The sequence below is a fragment of the Cololabis saira genome, chromosome 2 (assembly GCF_033807715.1).
Source record: "Cololabis saira isolate AMF1-May2022 chromosome 2, fColSai1.1, whole genome shotgun sequence".
Taxonomy (NCBI): Eukaryota; Metazoa; Chordata; class Actinopteri; order Beloniformes; family Belonidae; genus Cololabis; species Cololabis saira.
In genome coordinates this window covers 24,638,604-24,651,777 of record NC_084588.1, presented here as the reverse complement: position 1 = coordinate 24,651,777, position 13,174 = coordinate 24,638,604, and the positions used below count along the sequence as shown (strand labels likewise).

Genomic DNA, 13,174 nt, shown 5'->3' with positions numbered 1-13,174 from the left:
TTAGTTTTATCTTTTGGTCTTCCAGGTATTCCTCAATTAACTTGTTTTTTATCAGTTAACATCCTTATTTTATTATTTGTTGTCTTACTTTTTGAATAAAAACGTTTTTTGTATCACTACACTTCTAATGCACAACATGGGTCAAAAATGACCCACATTCATTTTCTGTGTTATTTCATGTATGGCTGAGTGTTGCTTTGCTCTGCCTTTGAAATACATGTATTTTATCATCCACTATCCCATGTATACAGTAAATAACAGGTTTCTATTCAGCACTAGTCATCATTTTTATGTTTCTTTTCTTACTTTGTGAACATTCACAACTTTTGTATTCCTACATCAACTTCACACACATGCACATGCACCTGCATGTGCACCTGCATGTGCACCTGCAGATGCACCTGCATGTGCACCTGGTAGGAACCTTTGACCATGTTTGAAATTAGGAATATAATGACTGCGGACATCTGCTAATCACCACCTGCTCAGCACAACTGCCTCTAGGAAGTAAGTTGCTTTACCTAAGAAAATATTTGATGACTTGATGACACAGAAAGATAACTGAATTGAGTTTATATACATTACTGAAAGTATTGTGCTTTTGATTTACTTTATCCAGAGTACTGCTTGCAGATTTACAGCTGAAATGGTTCTGAGAATGTTGGATGAAGAACCAGATGAGGATGCTATTGGAAGTGATTTTGAGTCTGAATTTTGTTGCCTTGCGGGAGCTGTTTCTAGATCTGCAACAAAATCCAATGTAAAAGCCCACTATGGGTCTCAGGAGATATGAAGATATCTTATCACTTCATACATTTTGATGACAAGAGGACCAGGGCATTGTGTCAGGGAACAGACCACTATCAGTTCTATTTTATTTTACTTTGGTCAACGCATCATTTTATTTTTAGTTATCTATTGTCAGATGTGTTTGTGTGTTCCAAAGTGAGAAACATGTTTCAAAAGTTACACAAAAGTTACTTTTATGAATGTTTGGTCCAAATCACAACTAAAATAGTTATTTGAAGAAAAATATTGTTATTATATGCCTTCATTTATCTTTAAATCATACTTGGATAAACGGGTCATCCATCTGTGTAAACTTGATATAGTAATACAAAAATGAAGTATATTCAAAAAATAAGGCTGGAAACATATAAATAATGATGCATGGTACTCAAAAACAAGATATCTAAAGAATATGTGGATTATTGGATACTAAAATACATTGATCTAAAAAGATACAGGAAAGAAAAACTCAGCCTGCATGAGATAACATGGGATATGAATGCGGGTCATTTTTGACCCATGTTGTGCATTAAAAGGGGTGTCCTTATGTTGTGCATCAGAGGGTTAATCATGATTTGATGCTACCACTTACCTTTTGAAAGTCACATAATTAGTGATATTAAAGCAGCAAAGAGGATTGTTTGCAATTTTTCCCTATATCCAGAAGAGGTTACATCCTTTTTACAACTAATTTTTGTTTGCTCTCTTCCTAAAAAATCTCATTTCACATCAACTGAAAATTATTAATTAATTAAAGGACATCTATGGAATCCCGTCATTACAAAAGGGTTTTTAATGCAGCTGATTAATTTATCTCAACTATCTAATCAAGCACTTTGTCTGGCTTGTGCTTAAATTATCATTATGGACCAATTACCAAAATCACAGATTAGAAGATTAAACAGAGTTAAGTACACTTTTACCCTACAGACAGAAAGACTTTGAGGTGGAAGTGATGCAGTCTACTAAGCTCTTTAAATTCAGATCTTCAAGGTTAAAAAAAAAACCCAACAAGTAGCCATCTTTGCTTTTGCCTCTTGTGACCCATAGTTCCAGATTGCTACCAGTTGCTACACACTGTCTTTCATGCAGCTAAATTACATAATAAAACCGTAAATGTATACTTGTAGTGGAGGAATGATATATGCAGGGGTTATACAAGCCGGTACTCGAGGGCCAGTCTACTGCAGGTTTTAGATGTTTCCCTGCCTCAACACAACCCTGATAGACAAGACTGTGTCACCAACAGAGTTGTGTAAACCTTGATGATGTTGATGACGACCAGTGATTAGAATCAGGTGTGTTGAAGACAGGGAAACATCTAAAACATGCAGTAGACTAGCCCTGGAGTACCGGCTTGTGTGCACCCCTGGATATATGGTCAACCTCCAACAAATATTTTTTTCCAGCAGTTTTCATATGTATGCACACATCCAGTGAGCATGGGTGTGTGTCACGTGATTACAGTGGTGTAATGTGGTTGAAAAAATCTCTTCAGACACTGAGATGATCTGATGATCTGTTTTGTTTTAATTACATTTAAAACAGATTAAACGGATGTTAACGTTAATTAACATTATTGGTTTTTCACTCCACAATCAATGTATTACACATCACCCGCCTCCCCGAGTGTGAAGGCTGGATCAACTAGGTATTTGCAAAGTAGTTCCCTTTAAGGGTGCCTACTTCTATATTCAACCCCAAAAAATATCAATGCAAGGTTATAAGTGAAATTATGTGGGAAAAAGTGATGTAAGAAAATGTTTGTGACACATTTTTCTTCTTAGGCATCGCCCCTGTCAAGATGCTGCCCTGGACAGCTGCCTGTCGTCCATAGTTAAATCTGCCTAATGAATTAAACTAGACAGATAGGAGTACATTTACCATTCATTCCTCTGCTTGGTGAGCTTGCTCATGTACCCTGTCTCTTTCGTGGAGAGTAGCATAGTCTCTTCAAAAAGGACTGGTCTTTCACAATTCCCATCACTGGAGCCACTCAAATTGAACCCTGATGGTACATGGGCTACCTTCGACTGATTTTTGGTGCAGCAAAGAAACTTCCACTTCCATCAAAGCATCCCTACTCCTGATAATCATAAAAATGAAAGTGGTCACTGCAGACACTTTGCCCAGGTCCCACAGGTGGATTTTGGCAGTTCTGGCAACAGAGGCATCCTGAGAGGGTGGATGTACCAGTAGACTGGTTTACCTGCTCCTTTGTTCGTTATTTATTTGAGGGCAATGCATAATAAGACCCCTAGTTTATTTTCTTCCTATTTTCTTTAACCATTTCCATTTTCACATCGCTTGAAAGCACATGAAGTGCAAAGCAAGTTCTCAAACGAGTGATTTGCGCTTCTGTGTGTGTGTGTGTGTGTGTGTGTGTGTGTGTGTGTGTGTGTGTGTGTGTGTGTGTGTGTGTGTGTGTGTGTGTGTGTGTGTGTGTGTGTGTGTGTGTGTGTGTGTGTGTGTGTGTGTGTGTGTGTGTGTGTGTGTGCGCCAATGTTTGTACCTTGTTTTCACACTGTGCAATACTCCTGGTGAATAAATAGTGCACTTACCCAGATTTAAGCAACTATCCAGGCAAATTGTGTTTATAGTGTTTAATGTAAATTTTTGCTTTTATTTATTTATTTAGTTTTGAGGCCACACCAATTAAGAACATTCTAAACTTCAGTATGCAGCATTATTAATAGGTCACATGACTTACTTACATTATTTAATTCGGAATAATTAATTCCGAATTAAAAAACATCATGTAACCATGTGGCCAGTGACAGTGCTATTCAGGTCTTGTTTTTTCTGCATTTCTTTTTCTGATTTTATTTAACTCAAATGGTACAAACCCTGGTAAAAAATTGTAGTATTAATAATAGTTTTGTTGTGTGTATTGGTGTGTTCAACATTTTCATCCACTTTTACCATCTACACACAGTTTCTATTAAAGCATCTTTCCGAGGGCCAAACCAAAATGGTAAGCCATAGTAAAAAAAAAGAAATCCTCTGTTTTGATATCTTTTGTTTATTTTACACATGTTGCAGCATGCAACATCTGCCAGTAATAACATGATAATCACTTATGCCAAATATAGAGACCTACTGTATGCTGTCTGTCTCTACCAGCAGAGGACTATCAGGGGAAGGAGGTGTTTAAGGGAAGCTTGCCAATATGATTTCAGATGGAAATAAACCAGGCCAAATGGTTGGATTTAAAATGCGCAAAGGGCTGCAGCAGACAAATCAAGTTGCAATGGCTTAATGCAATCACTGAACTGCCCTTTATCGTGCAACGTTTCCCTTCATTTGACATCTCGTGTTTTCAAATCTATTATTAATGCACTGTACCCGGTTGCTGCAACGCTGCCTCTATTTAGTGTTAAGTACCTGAATAACTGGATTATTTTGCTTTCTCCGTGCATGAAATCAGGAAAGCAAAACAAACTGACCGTGCAGCCTTGGACAGTGGTGGAGGAAAATTACTGAACGTACGCATGGTTCAAGCATCCGCCTCACAATCCCAGGTCCAAAAGAGAACATATGCGTTTCTTTTCTGATTTTTTTTGTTTGTTTGGTATTCAGTCACTTGGAGCCACAAACACATTCAGAGGTATACATTTAGTGGAAAAGAAAACTGAACCCTTTAAAACATTTTATGCAGGCATGGGTTCTTTTTCCATTACAAAGAGTGGATGTTTTTTAACAATATCACACTAATCACTTACCTGAATATACTGTATGTTGTTTTCCCTGTCTTGATGCTTACACACATTTACAATCATAGCGTTTTTATTTTATGAATCTACAGGGTCTTTTTATGTAGCATTAAAATCAGCTTTTAAATTGCAACAGACCAACACATTTCTTTTTTATGAACTGCTGCTGTTCTAATAAAATGTATTTAATTGAAATATAAGTTCTTTGGGAAAAAAAACACTCCTAATGGAATGACTATGAAAAGGACAAGCAAAACTAATAATAACACGAGGCACCCTTTTTTATCTGATAATGCATCAAGGGAGAATATGCACCCTTACACAGTGTGGCACCCCTGAGAGGGAATGGCCATATTAATATTATTTTGTGTAAAACCTATGTTCATGATACACTGTTAATGGGGATTTCTACCAGTAAATTACTGAAAAGACCAACAGCTCATGTATTTACTTATGTTTATTGAATATAACTGTGTAAGAAAAGACATGTGATGATTACAGAAACTTCAATAGCTTAAAGGGGACCTGTTATGAAAAACACGTTTTCTCCTGCTTTAAAATATATAAAGTGGTCTCCCCTCAGCCTGCCAACTCAGAGAAGGAGGAAAGCAACCAAATTCTGCAGTGTCTGTACAGCCGCCCGGATGAGCCATCCAGTGTGATGTGGCTTCTACGAGCCGTTCAGATTATGCTCCCTTTCGTTACGTAACGACGGGAGAGATTTGCATAGGTGGGCCTCCGATGCGTGAAACCACGCTCACAGCAACTCCGCCGGCAAGAGCTTCCGCCATTTTTTCGTAGCGGTGTATCGCGTCATTCAGGCAGCCAATCAGCACAGTGCCTCATTATCATAGCCGCCCCACCCACTCAGAATCCTGCATAGATAAGGAGGGTAGAGACTGGGATGATAAAGACATGGTTTAGAGGCTGAATTTCTAATTTATTTAGCAAAAACAAACAAAAGCTTGTTTTTAAGACATTCAAGGCCTGTTTAAAATAGGTATTAGATGCCATAATAGGTCCCCTTTAAAGCAGCACAATGTAACTTTCAGTTTTTGTTGAGTTCGGCGACTCCTTTGGACCAAAGCGGTAGTGCTTTACCAGAAAGAACACTACATTTCCCATGAGCACCAGCGCGTACTGCCGGAAAGATCCTGTCCCCGTCGCGTGCATTTGTTTTGATACTGAATGAAATAAGACGGGACGGACTTTCAAAACTACTTTTCTGTTTTCAGTGGTCGTTTGCAGGATGGATAGCAAAGAGGTAATGTATCTATTTTTGGCTAAACAATATAATATGATGATGTTGAAAATCACTAAGTTGAACTTGGTTTTATTAGTGAAGTCACCCCCGCCCCCCTGTCCTGTTTCAGCGAGATAATGCGCCCCAAATTACTACTGCACCTTTTTCCTGTCTCGTTTTTTAGAGGGACTTCGTCATAAATTAGTAGTCCAACATACTTACTGACAAAATAAAAAAATACTTTATAACCTGTGAATTACTGAATGCCCATTCCTTATATTTTGCAGATCAGCCCTGCACAATTTTACAGTTCTCAGGAAAAATACTAGAACCCAAGACGAATCCCCTGTATGTGAAAACATTCTAATTTTGATTCTTATTGAACATAGAAACTCTACATTTACATTTGTATCATAACAATTCTGTCTCTTGTTTTATCCTCATAAATCCCCATCGGTCGGACATACCTCCTCGTCTTTCATCTCACACCAGCGAGTGAACGCCGGGCCAATGTTTATTCTTGTCCAGGCATTTAGCTTGTTACTCTCCCGCTTTCTTTTTTTCGCCCCCTCCGATAAAACTTTTATTTTCTTCGTTTTTTTCGCTGCTTCGGCCATGATACCAGCTTCTCCTGAGCTCTGCGCTCCACGTCCCGCCGAGCTTTCGTCTCGACTACGAATCGGGAAGGAGGGGGAAGTGACGTATGCCGTAAAGCAGTCAAAGCCGTAAAAATGTGTAGTTTTTAGTGTGGAAGGGTTCCTACCATGCTCCTCAAAGTTACATAGTGCCAGTGAAGGCGATACAGACCCCACAGAGGTGTCATTAAACCTGTTGTAAGTTGATGTACCATCACAATGACTCTGGAAATATTATATTAAGGTGGAAAAGTTACATAGTGCTGCTTTCACTAGCAAGGACCACGCCATCAACAGGATACGTTTAAATGATTTATTGATACGAAGATGATGACGATGAGGATGGTGATGATAATGGCGATGACGATGACAATGACGATGATGATCTATGGATCGGTCGATGCGTTGTGGGGAAGCTGGTAGGGAATCGCCGCAGCGCCCGGGCAACGACGAACCCCCTAGGAATCTATGAGGTAGAGAAAGAGAGGGAAGAAGGAGAAGAGAAAAGGGGTGGGGGGGAGGGGTGCAGAGAACGAGAGCGAAGAGGAACTGAGGGTTAGGCTGGTATTTGAAGGTATGCCGGAAGAGGCGTGGTGCCGGAAGAGGGGTGGTTGAGGCGTGGCCCTGCTCCTGAAATTCGCTGGTTAAGCTCCAATTCACTAGCAAGGACCACGCCATCAACAGGATACGTTTAAATGATTTATTGATACGAAGATGACGACGATGACGATGGTGATGATAATGGCGATGACGATGACAATGACAATGTCGATGATGATCTATGGATCGGTAGATGCGTTGTGGGGAAGCTGGTAGGGAATCCGCCGCAGCGCCCGGGCAACGACGAACCCCCAAAACCGTGGATTATTTAAGGAGATGAGACTGAGCGGATCTGAGGTCGCTAAGGTCTGAGCGAATGTAGCGATGATAGTTTGGGAGGACCATCTCCCAGCTGTATGAGGTGCTCTGGGATACGTTGTGGGAGGCTGAAGTGGCGGCTCCGATCCTAAAGGAGTGACCGGAGTAGTACATGGGAGAGATGCTAGATAAGGAGAGTATAAGACGGAAGCGATGATGAAACCAGAACTGGTGACGACTGTCCTGACTCGGACGCAAAAGGATCTGTCGAAGATGTGCTCTGTGTTTTCCGGAAAGACAAATAGTTGGCCAGGGTCTCGAAGTATTCAGTGGTGATTGGTCTTTGGGGATGAGAAACGAAAAAGAGAGTCGGCGATGGTGGTGGAGTGACCGGGGACATGTGCTGCATGGAGGATAAATTGATGTATGACTGAGTGCCAGACTAGACGGCACATGAACGGCATGATGGATGTGGAGTTGAAGCGTCCTTTATTGATTATGTCGATACTTATCGATATGAAGATGATGGCGATGACGGTGGCGATGACGATGGCGATGACGATGGCGATGGTGATGACGATGGCGATGGCGATGGCGGTGATGATGGCGGTGATGATGGCGGTGATGATGGCGGTGACGATGGCGATGACGAAGGCAATGACGATGGCGATGACGATGGCGATGACGATGACGATGGCGATGACGATGGCAATGACGATGATGATCTATGGTTCGGTCGATGCGTTGTGGTATTCGTTTGCACGCTCTGAAGGCCATCCTGCTGCGAACCATCTGCCATCGTAAAAGCCCCCAAAACCGATTGAAGGAGCAGCATCGGTGTATAGATTGATGTTGTGGGGGTGAGCCAGTTGGTCATCATAAAAGAAAGTGATCCCATTCCAGGTGGCAAGGAGGTTGAGCCACAAACTAAGCTCGGCACGGCTCGAGTTGTCTAGGGAGATGGGAGACGAGAGAGATGGAACAGCGGAAGCGATGGACGGCATGTGGGAGATGAAGGCCCGCCCTTGGGGGATAATGCGCATGGCAAAATTGAGGTGGCCCAGGAGGGAGAGGAGTTGGAGTTTGGTGCAGCCTGGGGCTAAGAGGAAATAAGAAGACCGATTCGGTTGAGCTTTTCGGTTGGAAGAGAAGCCTGAAACAGATCCGTATCGAGAGTGATACCGAGGAATTCGAGGGAAGTAAGGGGGCCCACCGTTTTCTCAGCGGACAATGGGACCCCGAGTTCGGAGAAAACGGAAGTCAGGGTGACCAGGCCGGAAGCGGGTGGCGATGAGAGAGGGGTAACGATGAGGAAATCATTCAAGAGATGGACGAGGGAGGAATGCCGTGGTTGTTGGAGAGGATCCAGCAGAGGGCCTCTAAAGGTGTTGAAAAGTTAGGGGCTGCTCTTGCAGCCGAAGGTGAGCCTGACTGCAAGTAGTATGCACCTCGCCAGCGGACGCTGAAGTATTGCCAGAAGTCTGGGTGAATGGGGAGAACCTTGAAAGCGCTGGTGATATCCGCTTGAGAGCCACGACCTTTTCCCGGTGAGTTTAATGAGGACAATGGCGTGATTGATGGTGGCGTAGTGAAGGGAGAAGTCTTCGCTCGGAATCAGGCTATTGGTGCTTGGAATGGAACTGCCATGAGGCGCTGAAGATCGACGATGATCGTTTCTTTCCTTGGTATTTCCCGGTTGCAATGCCGAGAGGGCTTATTCGAAAGTTCGGAAAGGGGGGATGAGTGAACGGGCCGATCATGAAGCCTTCCTTAAATTCCTTGGCGAGCGAGCGAGCGATGTACTGATTCCGGCTCGTTTATGGCGGATTAGATTTTTGCATTCGAAAGATGTTGACGGAAGTGAGATAATGCCGGGGTGGAAACCTTCACTGAACCCTTTAACAAGGAACTCAACGAAGCGCGGACTGGGGCGACCGCGAAGCGCCACTTCCAGACTGGGAATGCCGATAGGTGCAGAGAGATACTCGCCCAGCCTCCGCGAAGCCGAAATCCTCGCTCGGGTGGAGTAATGCCCGGCGCGGGCAGGAAGGGAGCAGGAAGAGCTGGGCGCGACGGGGCACCGCACGAAGAGCACGCCGGGGCCGTGCGGGCGACGAAGACCCAGCACACGCCTCGCCGAACTGATGAAGGCGAGCTGCAGCCCCGAAAGCGAGGCGGATGCGGCATCGATAAAAGCCGCTGCCTCCGAAGCGGAGGGCCGGACCGAGGGCGCTGGACAAGCCGTCCAGCCCCCGGCGACGTGAAGAAAGACGGAACACGCAGCTTCTCTGTAAAGAGAGAAGTGTATGCAAACTCGGTCGGTGTGAGCTCTTTTGAACGGGTGGATGATTTCCTTTTGAATGGAGGCATCCTTCATGGTCTTCAAGATGTCCGTCTGCGGGTGGTTGGTGGAGGGAAGGCACGAGGAGGAAACGAAACGAAACGAAACGAGCGGCTGCCCGCGGGGCCGGAACGGGTCGAGGAAGGAAACCGGGCCGAAAAACAACCCGCTGGGACCGACGGAGCCGGGAAGCAGAGCATCCCGGCGATCCGGTTCCAAGAGCCCCTTCCGCCGCTGGCGGTTGGGGCTGCTGAAAGAACATGGCGGGGGGTGCTAGCATCCCGGTGCTAGTTACCCCGGCCGAAGTTAGCTGTTGTAGGTTTGTTTGCGCAGGTTTGGCCGGAACTGGAGAAGGGCGGGAAGCGAAAGCGTTGGGATGACGGAGGGCGGGATTAGCTGTGGACGGGGTGAAATGAGTAGTTGCCTGCGGGGCCGGAACGGGTTGAGGAAGGAAACTGGGTTGAAATGCGGTGGGAGGGAGGCCAGGTACCAACATCCCGATGCCGGTGGCCCCAACCGAGGTAACCTGCTGGGACTGATGGAGCTGGGAAGCAGAGGATCCTGGCAATCCGGTGCCGAGGGCCCCTTCTACCGCTGGCGGTTGAGGCTGCTGAACGAGCATAGCGGGGGGTGCTAGCATCCCGGTGCTAGTAACCCCAGCAGAGTTAGCTGTTGTAGGTTCCGGAGGAGGGCTGAGGGGGGTGCTAGCATCCCGGTGCTAGTAACCCCGGCAGAGTTAGCTGTTGTAGGTTTCGGAGGAGGGCTGAGGGGGGTGCTAGCATCCCGGTGCTAGTAGCCCCGGCTGAGTTAGCTGCTGTAATTGCTGGAGGTGGGCTGAGGGGGGAGCTAGCATCCCGCTGCTAGCAACCCCGGCCGGATCTAGCTGCTGTAATTGCTGGAGGTGGGCTGAGGGGGGAGCTAGCATCCCGGTGCTAGCAACCCCGGCCGAAGTTAGCTGTTGTAGTTGCTGGAGGTGGGCAGTGTAACGATGGAATTGTTTATGTTTCCACACGGACGGCTTAAGGTGAAGGACCGCTCATGTGCAGTTGAGGTTCCTGCAATGAGGCAACGTTGTTCGGAGATTATGTTTAACGAGAATGTTAATAAAAGACCTTGTGAGTAAAGGTAAGGCTCAACGTCCGGTTTGTACGATTGCTTCTCTTTTACTATTGCGGTCTATGGGAAAAAGCTTTCTGGGCCCCATGGGATTTTTTTTTTTGTTTTTTGTTTTGTTGCAGTACCGCGGCTGGCCACTGGAAAATCTTCTGAGTGCGAGACCCGGGGGCTGGAGCGGACGGGCCCTTTAATGGGGGCGTCGACGTCACGGCGCGCCGTCGGAGTTGGCGTGATGACGTCATCCGGAAGAGAGCAGGCGTCGGCGGGGCTGTTGGCATGGCAGGCTGGCATGAGATGGTTGAGAAGTTTTTTCTTTATTGTCCATGCGGTGAAAATGCGATAACGACACGAGATCCATGCCGGCCGTCGAGGACCCCGCCGGAGCGTGGCGACGCCGGGACCGCCGGATTGCGCACCTGCGGCGCTTCAGGCACGGCGACGGCTGAAAAGTTTTTTCTCCTCCGGATCTTGATCAGCTGGTGTTTGCTGGTGGTCCCCTGCAAACAGGTCGTCATCCGATGGCGGTAACGACACGAGATCCATGCCTGAATGGGTGAGTAACGATCTAAGATACGAGCGTGTAGTAGTGTTGACGTGCTTGCGGTTCTGGTTCGGAGAACGAGAGCAAACGTGCAGAGAACGAGAGCGAAGAGGAACTGAGGGTTAGGCTGGTATTTGAAGGTATGCCGGAAGAGGCGTGGTTGAGGCGTGGTTGAGGCGTGGCCCTGCTCCTGAAATTCGCTGGTTAAGCTCCAATTAAAGAGAACATATTTCACAGAGGTTGTGGAATAGTTGAATGTAAGTGATGTAAAGAAAGAAACAGTTGAATTGTATAGTGAAGACTCAGGTTTAGTGTTTACATAGCTTTTATTTTGTGTAAAATAAATCAAAGAGGAAAACAGACGGATCATGTCTTCATTTCTCCGCATTTCAACTGCTTTTACAGGTAATATATTTGTCACCACAGACCCCATCCTGTGGACCTGTAACAACAGCATAAGGTGTAAATTAAATACAATTAACACCATGAGAAATCTGTTTTTGGTAAAAATTTCCAGATCTGCTAGGACATTTTTAAAATCTGCTCCACATTTGGCACCTGGAGTCGTGTTCCATATCTGCACTTAACAGGCGAACAAACTGTGTAGCACAGATTACAGTATGTCTAAACTGTCACTGCCAGTCTGTCTTTATTTTGGTTGTATTTTGCATTTGTTATTTTGTTAATTAAAATATATTCCCTTGCAAAATTAATATTCATCTGAGATTTGAAAAAAGAAAGATAATAAAGTGTTTTTTTTAACCTGATGGCTTAGCAGGAAAGAAGCTAACAGGAACACTGGCCAAATCTGTCTGGCATCTTTTTCATCCCTTTGGTTTACTGATGTTGACTGGCTGTATTTGCCAAACTCTTGAACAGTAACGGGTGCAAGCACTTTAAAAATTATACGTACACAATGATATGTCATATCTAAATTGTTTCCTACTTTTATCTGTTAAAATATGCTTTCAAAAACAAATCAATATTTTCTGTCAACAGCACAGGATTTTTACCGACATGTCTGGTATACTGTTAACTTCTTCTTCTTGAGCTTTAATTTAAAGGACCTCTTCCATGTGCCACTGTTGTTTGCAGATTTTCATTCTTCTCAGTCCAGTGCAAGTATTAAATGGCATTGAAGAAAAAAAACATCTGAAGTTTACCTCTACAGTAGAGAGCACCTATTGCCATCTTCTGTACCCAGTTTCCTACAGCTGTAATGGCTAATTCAAGACAATATGTATATAAACTCCTAACACAGTTCACATTTTTCCAGTCTTCAGCTTAATACTTGTAGTCGTCATTTGTTCTGTGTAGCCTATTTACGGAACCTTTTTCATATACATTTTATTGCACTGAAATATTTATCTAAAAGTCTAAGTATCATTGCTAATTTTCAATTGATGGTTCTCATCCGTTGACAGCAGAACATCTAGTCTTTGACAAAAAGTCAACTGAATTTATTTCATCCGCTGCCTTGGTTTTTTAATGCATTTAAGGTTCTGTTTTTAAGGTATCTGTTCCCCCTTAATCATGCACTTGGCTAGAATTTTTCTGCACTTCTGGTTTATTTTTTCCAGGATGACCCAGATCAAGGGGCAACTTGTTGTTAGTCTGTCAAACTCAAAGTGTGTATTTTTCAATATTTCTACAGGTTTTTTTCCTGTTTCAACTAGGATTTTTCTACATTTTATTGATGCTGTTCTGCCTGGAAAATGGATACTGGTATTTTCCTCACATTTTAACATTTGTCATGATAACTATCTATGACAATGCAAATGTGTTTGCATGTGGAAGCAGCAGATTGAGGTTTTTAAAGGCCAGCTGATGACCACAAAAAGGCCTCAAATTAACATGAATTGCATTTGAGGAGATGTCAAGGATAGAGGGCAGGAGAAAAATGGAGAGCAAAAAGGAAGAGGTTTTTACAACTATTTT

At 44.2% G+C, this 13,174-nt stretch overlaps 1 pseudogene; it reads right to left on the bottom strand.

Annotated features, from left to right (window-relative positions):
• Positions 1–7,963: 7,963 nt before the first annotated feature.
• On the bottom strand, positions 7,964–10,219 carry LOC133456386 (uncharacterized; annotated as a pseudogene).
• Positions 10,220–13,174: the final 2,955 nt, after the last annotated feature.